The following is a 16,418-nucleotide window of genomic DNA, read 5'->3' as shown; positions in this document are numbered from 1 at the left end:
GACAGCACTCATACACACACAGACACACACACACACACACACACCCTTTAGAGCCTCTGTTGGAGAAATGTAAAATGACTGTGCTTTCTCAATGCCATTGTGTTTCCTGGTGCCAAGTTGGGGGAAATAAAGGTGGTGACCACAGAATCCTTTGTCATATATACAATAAATTCTTTGGTATCTGGACTCAGATGACTGGTTGTGGAATCCCCAGTATTCTGGAAATATTTAGAACATCAAGAAAGTTTTACAGTGGATTGGGCCCTTTCTTACTTCCTTTAAAGTACTTCCTAATATGACTGAATCACCAAGATGGATTTCTGACCCACTTAGAAAGAAAACCATGGCTTATATCTCTACAAGCTGAAGAGTTAACCCTTCACCATTCCTCCTGAAGAAGGAAATGGTAGAGAGCAAAATAGTCCAGTGGATACAAGATGAGTTATGAATCCATATTATCTTAGAATAAGTTCTAACATCTTGGACAAAAGATATATTATTTTTTCATTTATTATGAAAATCAAGTGAGACACCATTTATATAGTGCCTGGCACATGGGGACTCAGTCACATCCTGTTGAGGCCCACACTCTGCCTCAACACTTTTCCTCAACACTTTTGGGGCTAAGTGCTCTGGTCAAGAGAGAGTGTGGCTCTTGGGGCAAGAGACTCGAAGAATGGAGACAAGACAGGGTGTGATTCAGTCTCTTCTATTTTCTCAAGTCTCCCTTATTGAAGGGAATTCTGAGGTATTTATATACACAAGTAGGAGAACACAGGTGAAAACATTTTACCATGTGCACCATACAGCTGAGGTCACTAAACAGCAAAACAAGCTATGTGGGATAAACAATATATTTATCAGAGTGTGCTTCAGCTGTTATAGGCTTTTGACAACCAAGTCTTTCATCAGGGTATATGGTTCCAGATGGCTGCAAAGTTGATCTAGCCGCTTTCTACTAAAGTCGGCTCCCAACAACATCCTGTTTTGTTTCTTTCGATAATTTCTGTATCATCTTAATGAAATATATAATTATAGAATTGAATGGTTACATATAAAAACAGATTGAATGACAGACATAAAAATAAACTCAAGTACTGGCAGAATCCTGGTTTTTCCTAATCATTAAAATAATCTTTGGGAAAAACTAGTTATCCTCTTCTTTGAGTCTCACCTGAGTAAGCTGTTTTCCAAGGCTAAAGACCTTTCTGTCTTCTGTAGCTACTCAGTTAGTGACTCCCTTTCGACTGAAACAGAAGCTAGTGTATGTCTTAGAATATGTTACTTTTGTTTACAAATTACTGTTTGTGATGATTTCCACTTAAAAAGAAACTGGAAAGATTTAAATTTGTATAAGTTTAGAGTTTAGGGGTCTTTTGAGATGATTTATAAACCCATTGCTGCTACTGGACCTTGCTTCATAAAGAGACTGAATTAAGATTCCTTGTGAATCTTCCCCTTCTCTGCCATCATTTGCTTATAGAGACTTCTTCCTCTAGCCTTCTCACTTTCCTCAGCTCTACTCAATCTGCAGTTGTCTTAAAACCACTGGGCAAATACTTAAGACACTCAGGCTTCCCACCATAGAAGCCCCAGTGTTCGTGTCACAGTACAGTTCTTGTTCTTCTTCTGCACTGCTCTTGTGCTTTTATTTCCATTGAAAATGCTTGACTTTAGTTATTTGTCTCCTGATGGAAATCATGGATAAATGGAAGTTTAAGAACTTAAACTTTAGCCAGCAAAGCAGGTAGGTGAACTGCAGACCTTAACTTTTCCCTCCATTGTTCAGAGTGCAATCACCCAGTCTCATTCTCACCTTTGTAGCAGACGAACCCGTTGTGGCCTCTTATTCTCTGACCCATTACCAGGGGATTAAACAGTTCCTGGTGGAACATCCTGCTGTCTTCCCTCAGGTGGACTCCCTTAGCCCAGATTCCTAACCCATCCACATTCCTGAGAATCAGCTCCTAAAGCCTAGAAATACATTTTATCTGGAACATATAGTGTCCACACCTACCAGGATCCCAGAAGAGTTTCATAACAGACAACACACAGTCACCACACTCTCCTAAGAACCAAAGAAAGCAACAGAAATCAAGGGACAAAACATCCAATCAACAAAACAAGACTAGGTATCAGCACCTAGAATTACAATCATCCCAAACACAAATGCATTTACATCACATACCAATGTAAAAATAAAGTCAGGAACAACCAGAAAAATATATCTACCCTAAAGCCCAGCAAGTGTACTACAAAAGCCTGGAGTATTTTAACATATCTGATGCACATTAAAAAAAAAAAAGACCTTAAAATAGCTTCAGTGAATATGATAGAGATTCTTAAAGAGGAAATAAATAGGTCCATAAAAAAAATCAATGAAAATACAACACAAACAATAGAAGAAAATGAATAAGATAGTTAAGACCTGAAAATGGAAAGAGACTCAATAATCAATAAAGAAAGATCAAATTGAAGGAAATCTGGAATGAAAAATTTAGGCACTCAAACAGGAACATCAGATGTAAGCCTCACCAACAGAATATGAGAGACAGAAATGACAATCTCATGCGTTGAAGACATAATAGAAGAAATAGATAGCACAGTCAAAGAAAATGTTAAATCTACAAATAATTTGACATAAAATAACCAGGAAATTTGGGACATGCTAAAAATACCAAATCTAAGAATAATAAGAGTAGAAGAAGGAGAAGAAACCTATGTTAAAGACCCAGAAAATATTTTTAACAAATCCTAGGAGAAATTATCCCTAACTTAAAGAAAGAGATGCCTACCAAGGTATCACAAGCATACAGAACACCAAGTAGATAGACCAGAAATAAAAACCAAACCTCTAAATGTACAGAACAATAAAAAAGAATATTAAATTCTGCAAGGGAAACAGGACCAAGGAATATATTTTAGCAGACCTGTTAGCATAACACCAGATTTTCAATGGAGCCTCTACAAGCCAGAAGGGCTTGTTCAGATATGCTACAGACTCTGAGAGAGCACAGATACTAGCCCAAATTACTATATCTAGCAAAACTTTCAACCACAACAAACAGAGCAATCACATTTCATGATAAAACAAATTTAAGGAGTATCTATCCACAAATCCAACCTTACAGAATATACTAGAAGGAAAACTCCAATCTAAAGATTTTAACCATACCCAAGAAAACACAAGAAATAAATAAACCCAGACAAATAAAAAAAGGGATACCTCCTCTCATCCCTACCCACCCACACAACAACAAAATAACAGGAATCAGTATACACTGACTATTGATATCTCTCAATACCAATGATCTCAATTCCCCAATAAAAGGACATAAACTAACAGAATTGATGCAAAACCAGTATCCATTCTTCTGCTGCATGCAAGAAACACACCTTAGCATCAAGGATAAATATCACTTCACTAGAGTAAAAGGCTAATAAAAGGTAATCTAAGCAAACAGACCTAAGATGCAAGCTGTTGTAGCTATTTTAATATCTGACAAAATAGACCTCAAATCAAAGCTAATCAGAAGAGATAGGGAAATACATTACATAACCATCAAAGGAAAAACCCATGATGAGGACGTTGCAGTTCTTAACATCTATGTGCCAAACACAGGATCACCCAATTTTGTAAAAGAAATACTAGTATAACTTAAATCATATATTAACCCTCACAAACTGATAGAGGGAGATTTCAATACCCCGTTGTCACCAATTGACAGGTCATCCAGACAAAAACTAACAGAGAAATACTAGAGCTAATAGAAGTTATAAACCAAGTGAACCTAACTGATATTTACAGAACATTTCATCCAAAAGCAAAAGAAAATATTTTTTTTCTTGGCATCTCATAGAACTTTCTCCAAAAATGACCACATACTTGGACACAAAGTCTCAACAGATACAAGAAAACTGAAATAATACCCAGCCTCCTATCTGACTACCATGGATTAAAACTAGATATCAACAGCAACTGAACAACTCACTGCTGGATGAAAAAAATGGGTCAAGACAAAAATAAAGAAATGTAAGACTTTCTAGAATTGAATGAAAATTAATACACAGCATTCCCATGCTTCTAAGGCAATGAAGATTGTTCTAAGGTGAGTTCATACCACTAAGTTTCTACATAAAAGTAACAACAACAACAACAAAACTAGAAAGATCACATACTAGTAACTTAATAGCATACTTGGAAGCTCTAGAACAGAAGGAAGAAATCACTCCCATAAGGAGTAAACAACAAGAAATAATCAAAGTCAGGGCAGAGATCAAGAAACAAAGAGAACACTACAAAGAGTCAACAAAACAGAGAGTTGGTGCTTTGAGAAAATCGATAAGATAGACAAACCCCAATCAAAACTAACTAAAAAGCAGAATGAGAATATCTAAATTAGCAAAATCAGAAATGAAAACGGGGACATTACAGACACTGAGGAAATTTAGAGAATTACAAGGACATACTTTTAAAACCTATAATCCACTAGATTGGAAAATCTAAAAGAAATGGTTCATTTTCTTGATACATTCCACTTACTAAAGTTAATATTAAATAAGGAATTTAAACAAATCTAAAATACCTAATGAAATAAAAGCAGTCATTAAAAGTCTCCCAACCAAAATAGCCCAGGGCAGATGGTTGTTGTGCAGAATTTTACTAGACTTTCAAAGAAGAGTTAATGCCAATATTCAAATTATTCCCCAAAATAGAAACAGAAGGAATATTTTCCAATTTGTTCTATGAGGTTACAGTTATCCTGACACCCAAACCACATAAAGACCCAGCAAAGAAAAGAGAATTACAATAAAATACTTGAATACCAAATCTGAAAACAAGTCAAAAAGAGCATTCACCATGATCAAGTAGGTTCCATCCCAGAAATGAAAGGATAGTTCATCTCATTAGATGCAGAAGAGGCCTTTGACAAAATCCAATATTACTTCATGATAAAAGCCCTGGAGGGATTAGGAATACAATCTCAACCAAATAAAGACAGTTTAACAGAAGCTCACAGCCAACATCAAATTACACAGAGAGATGGATGGTGGTGCTGCAATAGGAAGACCAGGTGGAGAGGGAGAAGAGAAGGTGGACTTTGAAGGGAATATGTGAAGAGACAGCTAAAATTAAGGGGCATTTGAGAGATAGTATGGAAACCTAATATAATAAAAGCTTCTTAAATATATGCATATACAACAGTGATCTAAATGACATCATCAAATAATAGGAGAGATGAAACCCCAATTACTCATCTCTTGTCACCGAATGAAGCTTCCAGTTCTTGGTACTGAGTTACATCTAATTGAGTTTTGGGCAAAGGGAAACCATGGAAATTCCCAGGCTGTTGCCAAGATATAGGTTGTTCTCCACAAACTTAAGTCAAGGCCCATCATTGAAGACAGCACCCATACAACTCATTGACCATGGAAAGGCAAGCTGGTGACTACATAGACCCTTTACCCCAATGTTCTAGTGTCTTTGATACAGGAAGATACTCTATATGCTACCTAGAGAAACAAACACCAACCCAGCTGTAAACGCTTTGGTATACAATGATATAGTGCCTATAAGATACACTAGGGCAATGGTGGCATAAAGCTTGTGGGAGTAACCAACCAATATATGATTTGGTTTAAGGTCTACTCCATGAGATGGTAGCCTTCTATACACCACACTGTTTGGATAACCAATGCTCTGAGACTAGATAGCCAGCACAGTGACTTGTGGTAAAACCAAACACTATTATTCTAAAAACAAACAAACAATAAATCCTCAGCAATAAAATGATTCCTAATGACATTCTGTCATAATCATAGATCAGTGCCTTGTTGAGACATCATCAGAAAAGCTTCTTTCTGTAGCAGATGGGAACAAATGCAGAGACACACAGACAGACATTATGCAGAGAGAGATATTTTGGAATACTCAGTCCTGAACAGTGTGTCTCCATCAAATCCTTCCCTTCAGGGATCAGGGAACCTGGGAAGAGGAGGCAGAAAGTTTAAGAGACAGATGATGGATGTCACCAGAGAAGAAGGCCCCCTCACTCAACATTATGAATGTACATAGGAACTCACAGTGACTGAGACAACATGAACAGGGCCTCCATAGGTCTGCACAAGTTCCTTTGCATGTATATTATGGCTACCAGTATAGCGTTTTTTTATGGGATTCTTGGGTGTGCAAACTAGTTGGGTCTCTGTTTCTTGTGCTTCCTTTTAGGATATTTTTCTTCTAGCTTATTGTTTGTTTTGTTTTTGTTTGTTTTGTCTAATTCTGATGGAATAGTTTTTGTTTTTTATTATGCTTTATTTTGTTATATATTTTATTATTATCACTGTTTTCTAATGTGAGTTAGAGTATTATCACTGTTTTCTAATCTGAAGTCTGTTTTCTAATGTGAGATATAAAGGGAGTAGATTTAGATGGGAGAGGGGGTGGGGAGGAACTGGGAGGAGCAGAAGTAGGAGAAGTAGTAATCATGACATATCCTGTGAGAAAAATATCTATTTTGAATGTAAGGAAAAATAAATACAGTTAAGCTTGTTTTGTTTGGACAGATCTGAAAATAACTGAATTGGGTTAACTGACCTTTTCCTTTACAGGTCACTTAACAACACCAGGATTGCAGGACACACTGACAAAAGCCAGGGAGGAAGTGAGAAAACAACAGAGAACAGTAAATACAATCTCATTCATTTGATTTCCCCCCAAATTCTGGAAACCTAAACAAGCCCTACTGGACTTATCATAAACAAAGAAAAAAATGTATTTGAGCATCAGAAACAAACGCTTTCCCATGTCCTTGTACTCTGGCTGGGATAACACTTTGATCTAAGCATTGCAATGTCCCTTATTACCTTTGCATTTTATTTGAGTAGCCAATTCCATACCTCCCACTCTGATGAAAATTCTGTGGATGAAGCTAATTGTGACATATAATGAAAACAAAGTGAAAAGAAGGCAGCTGAGGAGAGGGCACTGTGGGTGGGGCACTCATCACGAAGTCTAACAACCAGATTCAGTTCCCAGAGCCCATAGGGTAGAAGGAGAGCACCAACATGTTGCTATGACTTGCTTTCCCACTCTAAACAAAGAAACAAATCATGTAAACATGACTTGCAGGCAGTTTATTCAGCAAACCAATGACAGAACTTTCCACTTATTACCAAAAGAGCAATTACTTTGGAAAAAAAAATCATACTGGAAACTGTAAGCCCCCAAAACAGTTGCGGGAAATAATGAGCTACACATAGGTCAATATTAGTGCCATGCCATTTGATAACATGGGCGCTTATTGATGAATATAACTTTCATAGATGTTTCTATAGAGAAGCTCAGAGTACCTCAGAGCACCACAGAGGCAAGATGGTTAAAATTTTAAGACTCAGGTTTGTTCTCACAGACCTCTTTTTTTTTTTTTCAATGAAAGCCTGACCTTATCCACTCTGCTCAGCTTTAACAGCATCAATAAGTGCTCTATAATTTACAGATTAATATGAGTCATCTAACTATCTGGCAACATGTCTAGCAAATATGCCCAGTGTAGTGAGCAAACGCTATAAATGTTAATCCCTTAGAAAGAAGTTTATAATTAGGGTGGCTATAAAATAAAGTTGATCTTGAGAGTTCTTGTGTAGGTAAAATGTATGTTTTAAAAAAATATTTGTTTTGCTTCATTTTAAAAAACATTATTGCTTACTATAAGCTGTTAGTAAGTTGGTAAAAGATGGAACATATTTCTATAGGGAATCTTAACAAAATTTTTGAAGTAGATTTTTCTAAATTACATAATCCTTCATATAAAAATAAGGTTGGTACTTTGTCCTGGAAAATATGACTGCTACATTGAACCATTAATAAAATGAAAAGGACATAGTTCAAAACAAGTATCCTTGGGATAAAGTATTAGCTTGATGCAGTTCAATGAGAAGATATTATCTCCTCCCCTTATCCTCAAAAAAGGGGAAGCCCACCATGGATACCAACCTACCTTGGCATGTCAAGTCACAGGAGGATTAAGCACATGTTCTCCCACTGAAGCCAGTCAAGGCAGTCCAGCTAGAGGAAGAGGTATCCAAAGGCAAGCAACAGAGTCAGAGACAGCTCTCATTCCAATTGTTAGGGAACTCACATGAAGACCAAGCTGCACATCTGCTACCAATATATAGGGGAAATATGTCCAGCCCCTGCATGCTCTTTTATTGGTGGCTTGGTCTCTGTGAGTCCCCATGGGTCCAGGTTAGTTGACTCTATAGGTCTTTTTGTGGTGTCCTTGACCTCTCTGGCTCCCTCAGTCTTTCCTCCACTCTTCCATAAGACTCTCCAAGGTCAGTTCAGCCAGACGTGTGGCCATGTGTCTTCACATCTGCTTCCATCAGCTGCTGGATGAAGCCTCTCAGGAGACAGTTATGCTTGGCAGGATAGCAGAGTATCATTAATAGTGTCACGGGTTAGTTCTTGAGATGGGTATTAAATTTGGTGAGTCATTGGTTGGCTATTTCCTCAATTTCTGCTCCATCTTTATTCCTGCACATCTTGTAGGCAAGATAAATTTTGGGTCAAAGGTTTTGTGGGTGGGTTGGTGACCCCCTCCCTTCAGTGGAAGTCTGCCTGGCTATAGGAGATGGCCACTTCAGTCTCCATATCCCCATCTGGTAGGAGTCTCAACTAGGATCACCCTCATAGGCTCCCAGGAGCCTGAAAGCCTCCATTGTCCCAGAGAACTCCCCAACTGATTTCTGTTCTTTCTTTCAGCCCTCTCGAACCTCACTCATCATATCTTATCCTAATCCCAGTTTGCCTTTTTACCTCCTCTCCCACCCTGCTCCCTCCGTCTATCCACCTCCAGTATCTACTTTATTTTACCTTCTCAGTGACATTCAAACACCCTCCCTTAGGCCTTCCTTATTACTTAATTTCTTTGAATATGTAGGATGTTTATCCTGTACTTCATGGCTAATGTCCACGTATAAGTGAGTACATATTATTGTGTCTTTCTGGGTCTGTGTTACCTCACTCAGGATGATTTTTTTTTCAAGTTTCATTGATTTGCCTAAGATCTTCACCATCCCTACATCCAACAGAGGGCTAATTTCCAAAATATATAAAGAACACAAGTAATTAGACACCAACAAACCAAATAACCCAATTTAAAAATGGGGTACAGAACTAAGCAGAGAATTCTCGGCAAAGGAATCCCCAATGACCAAGAAGCATTTAAAGAAATGTTGAATGTCCTTAGTCAACAGGGAAATGTAAATCAAAACCACTCTGAGATTCCATCTTAATGCCTGTGAGAATGGCTAAGATCAAAAACTCAAGTGAGAATGTGGAACAAGGGGAACACTCCTCCATTGCTGGTGGGAGTACAAACTAGTATAACCACTTTGGAAATCAATTTATCAGTTTCTCAGAAAATGGTGAATACTTCTAACCCATGACCCAGCTATACCATTCCTGGGCATATACCCAAAAGATGCCCCACTATATCACAAGGAGATTTGCTCAACTATGTTCATAGCAGCTTTATTCATAATAGCCAGAAACTAGAAACAGCCTAGATGTTCCTCAACCAAAGAATAGATAAAGAAAATGTGGTATATTTATACAATAGAAAATTATTCAGTTATTAAAAACCAAGGCATGAAATTTGTTGCTATATCTTGACAGGCACCCTCTGCTAGCCCACAGGCCACTCTTGCAAGAAAGTAGATCTTCCCCTCTCTTGTTCCTCCAGATCCAATCCCAAGTTGTAAAGCAGACCCTCTAGGGTGACCTCTCTTCACTGTGTAAGCTTATTCCAAGGAGACTAAATAAACAGATTGTGATTGAACACTCTGCTCTCCTCTCTCCTGTGAACTTCAGATTCTACCTTATCCAATTTCTTAAAGTGTCAGTTCACAGTACCCAGAAACACATTTTACCTTGAGCTCTCAGTGGCCACACCTACCATGTCCACAAAAAGTTTCCCACAGGGCAATACAAGTGGTCACACTTTCCTAAAATCCAGACAGGAAACAGAAACCAAGGAACAAAACACCCACCCAACAAAGAGAAAACAGAGATTAGTACCTAGACCTTTAATCATCCCAATACCAGATGCCTAGATGCCAACATAAATCACAATCAATAATAGTGAGAGCAATATATCTCCAACAGAGATCATCGATCCTACCACAGCAGGCCTTGAATGTTCCAGTACAGCTAAAGCACAAGAAAAAAACCCTAAAACACCCTACATGAAGATGGTAGAGGTTCTTAAAGAAAAAGTGAATAAACCCTTGAAGCAATCCAGGAAAACACAAAGAGTAGAGGGAAATGAATAAATCCCATAAAGAAATGCAGGAAAGTACAAACAAATAGTAGAAAGAAATGGATAAAACTGTTCAATACCTACCTGGAAATAGAATCAATAAAGAAAACCCAAACTGAGGGAATTTTGGAAATTTATAAATTTGAATGGGAACTACAGAAGCAACTTCATCAACTGAATATAAGAGACAGAAGAAAATCTCAGGCATTGAAGATATATACTAGAAGAAATGGATACACAAGTCAAAGAAAATGTTAAATCAAAAAATTTCTGACACAAAATAACCAAGAAATCTGAGACATTATAAAAAGACAAAAATCTCTGAATAATACTAATTAGCTAATAAAAAGGAAGGTGATGCAACCGAGCTTGGAGGCTCAGAAAATGTTTTCAACAAAATCATTGAAGTACAAATTTCCCAACCTAAGTAAGGAAAAAGTTTCTTTGTGGTAGGATTGAGCACCCTTTTGGTATATGCCCAAGAGTAGTATAGCTGAGTCTTGGAGTAGATTTAAGTTTTTAATTCTTGAGAATTTCATACACAAGTATGGGTTTGAGATCATTTCATCTTCCTTTCTCCAGTTTTACCTGAGTAGTATAAATAAGTGTCATCTTTTATTCAGGTTAGTTTCTATACCTGATATTTCAAATAAAATTCAGAGTTAGCCCATGTAATTTTTTTATTAATGATACCTTGAGAAATCTTCCCAGAGAAGTATAAAGCCCATGCAATGCAACCAACTGCATATGAGTGAAGGCCTTTTGAATTTTATCTTGAGTCTGTCTCTGAGTTTGGCAGCTGAAACCCTCAGGACTTAAGAGATGCCTTTCTGAAATTTCTTTCTTTAATTTAACTAATTAATTAAGGTATAGGGATTGAACCAAGGGCCTTGCACATGCTAGGCAAGCATGTAGATCTACATCCTAATATGGATCTACATCCTCAACCCATTTATTGCCTTTTCAGAGTAGATATTTTTTCTAATTATAGACCTTAAAAATAGGAGAGCTACAAAAATAATTCTAGTTGAAGTAGAAGTAGTTATAACTTTTTCTCAGAATGCTCAATATATTTCTTAATTTGTAACTGAATGATTTATTTAAGTCAGAGACAGAGACATGTTGGAAACATGTCCAGTCTCTACTTTGATGGCTAGGGACAAAGTCAGGCAGCACTAGACCATTCAATAACTGGGAAGATGCTTGGCATGACAGATAGCCTTCTTATCAGAATTGTTTTACAGTTATGGGGAGTTTTCATCTGGTCTTATGCCAAAAGGGGATTTGAAGATGTCTAATAAAACAGACTCTACATAAAAGCAGAGTGGTCATATAAGGTATAAAACAGTTCTCTAAGATGAAAATTCTCTAAAGTTAGTCTCAAATGGAGCTCCTTAGGTAAAGATCAAAGGGCGTTTCTCTTTAAAACCTTCCTATTACTCTTGTTCTATATCCAGAACTGTACAGCTGTTGGAAAAATGAACAACTCACTTGTGGCAAATTAAGGATAATATTTGTTACATTAGTAACTTCTAGCTTCCATATAGAGGTATAAGCTCATATCAAAACTAGAATTAATATTCAGGTATCCAGTGCCAGCCATCTAGTACCCTTCCAACATAGAACACAGGATAAATCTTCAACCATCCTTCATCAAAAAGGAGTGTCTATCTTTCTAGTATCCATTATATTAGAGTGCATAGGAAAATGAATATTTATAGACAAAATCATTGTTGACATACATAATTATCTTTAATTAAGCTTCAGGAAATCAAAGGCTATAGAACTGGTAAGCTATCCAGTCCCTGAAACCATAACATCATCTGGTTTCAAAGTATCTGAATATATATATATATATATATATATATATATATATATATATATATATGGCATAATATACATATATATGTATGTATATATAATATACATATATATATATACAAACATATATATACATGTATATATATTCAGTTATGCAATATACATATATATACACATATATATGTATATTGCATAACTGAATAAATAAATTCAGGTTCCTCTGTTTCTCTTTGCATAGGGCTTCTCCAGGACAATTATGATCCACTTGATTTCCCCTTGTAAATTCAGCCCTAGCAACAGAAGTAGCTTCTCTATTTAGAGTTCTTGCCTTGTATTCTTGTTCGTTCTGTGGTCAGAGTTCTGAAACAAGCTTTTGTTCTAACTAATCTCAGAAATTTGTGAATGTTGGGTGACATGTAGTTATGTCCTTTTACAGTTTCCAGTTGGAGGTACTATTTGTGAGTTGATGGAAGCTTTGGGTAGGCCACTGATGCTATGTACTCAGGAAGTATTTATTGCCCTGTGTCTTTCTTCTTCCTGGATGCTATGAGGTAAGCAACTTTGCTCTGTCACACCCTTCTGCTTTGACTTTCTGCCTCATTATGGCCCAGAAACATCTAGATGGATCTTACCATCAGCAGCTCCCTAGCAACTCCCTTCTTTATAAGATATTGAAGTGATTTTACTATTACTCTTAAGACAAAGACTACAACCTTAATGAACTTTTCTTAGTCTGCCCATCTCTTGCTCTCTGTCTTCCAAAGTGCCCATCAGTGCTTGTCATTTAATAAATATTTTTAAATGTTTTGAGAATTTCATACATGATACTATATTTACATCATCTCTACTTGTCCTCCCCACTCTAACTCCTATTGTGCTCTTCCTCCTCCTTCTCAAATTCAATACCTCTTTTTAATTGTTATTTTTGCATACATACAACATGCTGACCCCATTTAGTGTTTCTGGTGTGTGTACAGCTAACAACTGAGGATTAGATAACCTAATTAGGGGCTCATTCCCAGAGAAAATTTTATCTCCATCTCCCAGAAGCCATTGATTGCCATTGGAATTCTTCACTTAGGGGTAGGGTCTTGTGAAATGACTCCCATTCATATTGAAAGGTCAACTGGTATTATCATTTAGTTGGTCTTGTTTAGACAACTATCTTATTAAGATTCCATGAGACACCACTCCTGTCATGTCTAGCTGGTTTCTTTGTTCTCTGGCTTGTAATTTTTCTGCCTTCTCTTCTATGATGTTCTTCCCTCAATCTTAGGTATAGAGGTTGTGTTATATGTGTACCAATTGACAATGAGCTCACCATGGTTATTTAGTCTTAGCATTTGGCCTGTTGTGGATCTCTGTAGTAGCCTCAGTTGCTTTCAAAAATGCTTCTTTGGTGAATTATGTTAGCTATATTTTATATATAAGTATAAAGACAAGTACTTACAATACAGTTAGAAGCTATGAATTTAGGAAACTGGCAGTAGTAGGTTCTCCTCTAGGGCCTCCACTTTTGCTCCTCTTTTGCTACAGGGAGTTGGCTTGTTTTATAATACCAAGCATGGATTCACACCTATCTAGTGGGCCGTAAATACAATTACATAACTCACCACTAGGGATATCTTGTAGGCTGATCATTGTCCTGGCTCACAGGTTTTACAAAGGGGTAGAATTATTGACTGCTTTTCTCCCATGGCAGCTTATAGTCTAAGACCATGAGAACTAGTCCTTAGGAGACTTCTAGTTCAATTCCATATCAATTCCTCAAAGTTAAAGTGTGTGGTATTGACAGCAATGAGTCTTACATTCAAGTGCAAAGTCAGTGGAATAGTGGTGTGCATAAGTGTCTTCCACAGCAGCTTTCTTAATATCCACCGTTCACTTCAAGTGTAGGATCTGCGCCTCATTTCTCTTCAAGGGCCACCAGACACCAGGAAGAACTTTTGATCTCTTTTCAGTCCTTCTCAAGGAGTTGCTTCTCATCTCCTTAACCTTCTGTCAGCTCCCAGCTAGAAGCTGTGATGAGATTTGAGAGGTGAATCTCTGGTACTCATCAAAGTCATGATTTCATCCGTAGTCACGTGATTTTGACAAACCACATAATCTCTGGCATCTTTTCCCATTTTATGTCACATTTCCGATATAAAGCATGGTGGTTTACATGGTGACTATTTTTTTCCCTTTAACTAAGGAATGAATGACTGAGTGATTGTACCTGGATGCACAGTAGTCTGGTTCCTAGGCCTGGTTTTGACTACTTTGTTACAGAGTCACTCTGATGCACAAGTGGTGTAATGTTGTGCTCTTATCAAAGGTCCTGTAATAAACATCTCCATGAAATATGTTATGTTTCCTGTGGGCTTTGTGAAAATTTGTTTCCATTCTATTATTCATTTTAAAATAATTTATTTTCATTCTGTTTGGAATAACTTTGCTTTCATAAAGTAGCTTGTTTTCTGTTCTGCAGTAGGCACTAGGGGATCTGCCAAAATCTATCACAGCCATCAGGATGAAATTACATACATACGACCTGCCGACCACTTGCAATTAGAGCTCCCTTCTATCCACTCTTTCTCGAGTTCTGCTGAAACCAATGTGATCCAACGCCATTCCATGTTCAGGAAGAGCCATGATGACCAATCTGAGTCTGGGGTGAAAGAATAAACAATTGTATTATCCAACTAAAAACACTTGGCAGAGCCAATCCCAACTTCAGCTCCATCCATAGAGAAGCCTTTGCTTCCTATTCTCACTGCCTCTCTCCTTTCTGACCATCTGGCTGACCATGCCACCATAGTTGGTAAGCCTAAGAAACCTGATCAGGAAACATCCCCAACATGAATTCTGCCTATACACTTATTTCCTAGACATGTGATTTATGACGTGCTTCTACAAAAACAAAAAGTGATCATATACACCTTTACTTTACCTGAAGCTAAGAGCCCCATGGGATAGATTTCATGATTTTTTTTTTAATCTACAGATTTGATACGTGTTTTCTATTTGTATGTCTATCTATTTGGATGCTCTTTCTTCACATTGTAATATAATCATATTGACATATTCTTACTTTAATGTGTTTCAGCCTATTTACAGAAAAAGACAGGATTTCATTGAACAAACAGAACAAATGCATGAGAATACAGGCTTAGATACACCACTAAGTATGGCAACTTTTTACTTAGGGCATGCTAAAATCTTTTGTACTAAGAGGAGATAAATGTGCCCCAGTACTAAGAATTTATGTCATTATTCTCCAGTGTTTTGCTGCATGCATGTGTGTGTGTGTGTGTGTGTGTGTGTGTGTGTGTGTGTGTGGGAAAGAGAGAGAGAGAGAGAGAGAGAGAGAGAGAGCAGTTCCTGTGCTTGAAGAGAAATCCACACAGAAAAAAAGTTATGAAAGTATTTGCTTTTTCCTTTGAATTCACTCCCTGACTAAGAACAAGCAGGGAGAATAGCAAAGCAAGCTGGCTAATGGGAAATTCAGAAGGCAGATGGTCCATGCATTAGTCAGTTTTCCACACTATCCCTCTGTGAGACAGTGGTCTGTAAATTACCTTCATGATGGCTTGCTTCTCAGCATTGCAGGGCATTTGTCTCCCGAGAAATGAAGCAGCGTGCAGTGGTAAATTGCTCTGTGAAGTGGCTATGACTCTTCTTTTCAGTTCCTTATTTTTCAAACTCTTGCAACCAAAGTTACCAGGCACGGAAATAGCATGAAAATTAGATAAGAGGACATTTCAGTTGTTCAGTTCATTTACGTGAATATCATAGGTTATCATTTTTGGCAAGGAAAAAACAAGGCTTTCGACATAACATTTTGCTTGGTTTAAGGGATTTATGGCTGTGCTAACATTTCTGATGAATAGTTCCTTGATCCTGTATCAAAGACATTTACAATTTCTGAACTTATCTCTTTTCAAATTTCATTAAAAAATAAAATCAGAAGCATAAGCTTTTTTTTTTTTTTTTTTTTTTATAACGCTGTCACAAATGCCAAGGTATATTTTCCTGCAGTAAAAGTGTTTTTAGAGAATACTAAACTCCTTGATAAGAAAACTCTTGCATAGCTTCTGGCATATTTGACATGGTGCCTTTTTTATCAGTGCAAAACTACTTTTCACACTCAAGATTCATACATGACATTTAACATAGGTTTCAGAGACCATTTATTTTTATTTTTAATTGTCTTTAATATTTTTACAATCCAGTTGTTATCCCCCTCCTAGTCTGTCCTCCAAAAATTCCTCTCCCATTCCTCCTTCTCTGTCT

General features: G+C 37.1%; 1 long non-coding RNA gene across 1 annotated transcript; it reads right to left on the bottom strand.

The window, feature by feature from the left end:
* Positions 1-7,137: 7,137 nt before the first annotated feature.
* Positions 7,138-16,051, bottom strand: LOC143436668 (uncharacterized). The gene is made up of 3 exons (XR_013106532.1): positions 15,704-16,051; positions 13,757-14,793; positions 7,138-8,544 (listed from the first exon to the last, which is right to left on the bottom strand). It is a non-coding gene; the product is annotated as an uncharacterized LOC143436668 (long non-coding RNA).
* Between the last annotated feature and the right edge of the window lie 367 nt (positions 16,052-16,418).

The sequence above is a fragment of the Arvicanthis niloticus genome, chromosome 23 (genome assembly GCF_011762505.2).
Source record: "Arvicanthis niloticus isolate mArvNil1 chromosome 23, mArvNil1.pat.X, whole genome shotgun sequence".
In the NCBI taxonomy this organism is placed as follows: domain Eukaryota; kingdom Metazoa; phylum Chordata; class Mammalia; order Rodentia; family Muridae; genus Arvicanthis; species Arvicanthis niloticus.
This window is presented reverse-complemented; position numbering and strand designations above follow the sequence as displayed.